We start from the raw sequence: 1,757 nt of genomic DNA, 5'->3' as shown, positions 1-1,757 counted from the left end.
AAAACAGCACTGGGCGGCCGGGGAGTCTCAGCTCCGCCAACGGCACGCACCTCACCCCCGCCAGAGTCCCTTTTTATTTATATTTTGCTAATTCCGGGATTACGCAGCACATCCTGGTATATTCTGCGACTGCGCGCACTGTTGCTAGGGGGTCGTCTCTGTCCCTCTGGTGGTTGTGAAGATGAAGGCCGTAGTCTTCCTCGGCGTTGTGGTTCAACTTCTTTTATTATTTGGTCATGTTGGCCCAGCGTTAGACAGGAAGGCATGTATGTCGATACACTACTTTAGCAACTTATCAGGAGATGGTTACATGAGCTTTGCAACAGTGTCTTTGAACAAAAGAGGCAACTGAGATGCAGAAGGAGAATGGGTTGGGGGGTCTATTTTTTGTTACGTTAAGCAAAAGAATTTTCATAATGTCTAGGCAAGCATTATGCAGCTCCTTACTTCAGCAGGGAGCTTTCGCAACTCCCGCTCCTCAAACAGATCTCCTTGTTTTTATAATACAAAAGACAATGAGCAAACATTTATGGTGTATTACCCTAAGTTTTTGGGTTAGGGTTTTTTGCGTCTTAATGTTTTGGGGTTAGGGTTTGGAGCGCCCTAAGTTTTTGGGCTAGGGCTTTGAGCATTCCTAACGTTTTGGGTTGGGTTTGGGTTTTGAGCATCCTAAGATTTTGGGTTGGGGGTTTTAGGCATAGGTCTTCAGGGGTTTAGTGTGGTAAATAGTTTGGGTTAGGTCTGTAGGGGTTTCGAGGTTTTTTGGATGTTAGGGCTTGAGGCTTTTTTTGTAAGGGCGGTGAGGGTTCCAGTGAGTGCTGGTAAATGCAGTTCTCGAGCACTCGGCCTGTGATTGGCCATGCTGGCTGTGCGGGGAATGCTGGTAGGTGTAGTTTTCCGGCACTGGGAGGCCATGTTGTGTGCCCAGAGCATGCCGGGAGATGTAGTTTTCGGATTCGGGACTTCCGGGAGGCCATGTTGAATGCCCAGAGCATACCGGGAGATGTAGTTCTCGGGAACTAGGGTTAGGGGCTAGGGCTGGGGCTAGAGTTAGGGTTTCGGGTGAGGGTTGGGGTTGGGGGTTATTGTTAGGCTTAGAGGGTTAGGGTTAGGCTTAGAGGGTTAGGGTTAGGGATAGGTTAGGGGTAGGTTTAGAGGGTTAGGGTGAGGGTTAGGGGTTAGGGGTTGGGGTTGTGGTTAGGGTTAGAGTAAGGGTTAGGGTGAGAGTATTAGGGTTAGGGTTTGGGTTCAGATTAGGGTACGGGTAAGGGTTAGGGCAAGGGTAAGTGTTAGGGTAAGGCTAAGGGTAAGGGTTAGGGTAAGGCTGAGGGTGAGGATAAGGTTTAGGTTTAGGCAAAGCGTTAGGTTTATGGTAAGGGTTAGGGTAAGGGTTAGGGTTAGGGTTAAGAGTTAGGGTAAAGGATAGAGTAATGGTAAGGATAAGGGTAGGGTAAGGATTAGGGTAAGCGTTAGGGTTAGGGTTAGAGGGTTAGGGTTAGGGTTAAGGTTAGGGTTAGGGTTAGGGTTAGGGTTAGGGTTAGGGTTAGGGTTAGGGTTAGGGTTAGGGTTAGGGTTAGGGTCTTAGGGTTAGGGTTAGGGTTAGGGTTAGGGTTAGGGGTTAGGGTTAGGGTTAGGGTTAGGGTTAGGGTTAGGGTCTTAGGGTTAGGGTTAGGGTTAGGGTTAGGGTTAGGGTTAGGGTCTTAGGTTTAGAGTTAGGGTTCGGGTTAGGGTTAGGGATACCGTTAGGGTTAGGGTTA

The sequence above is a fragment of the Aythya ferina genome (genome assembly GCF_964211825.1).
Source record: "Aythya ferina genome assembly, contig: HAP1_SCAFFOLD_129, whole genome shotgun sequence".
Lineage (NCBI taxonomy): Eukaryota > Metazoa > Chordata > Aves > Anseriformes > Anatidae > Aythya > Aythya ferina.
Note: the sequence above shows the minus strand (reverse complement) of the source record.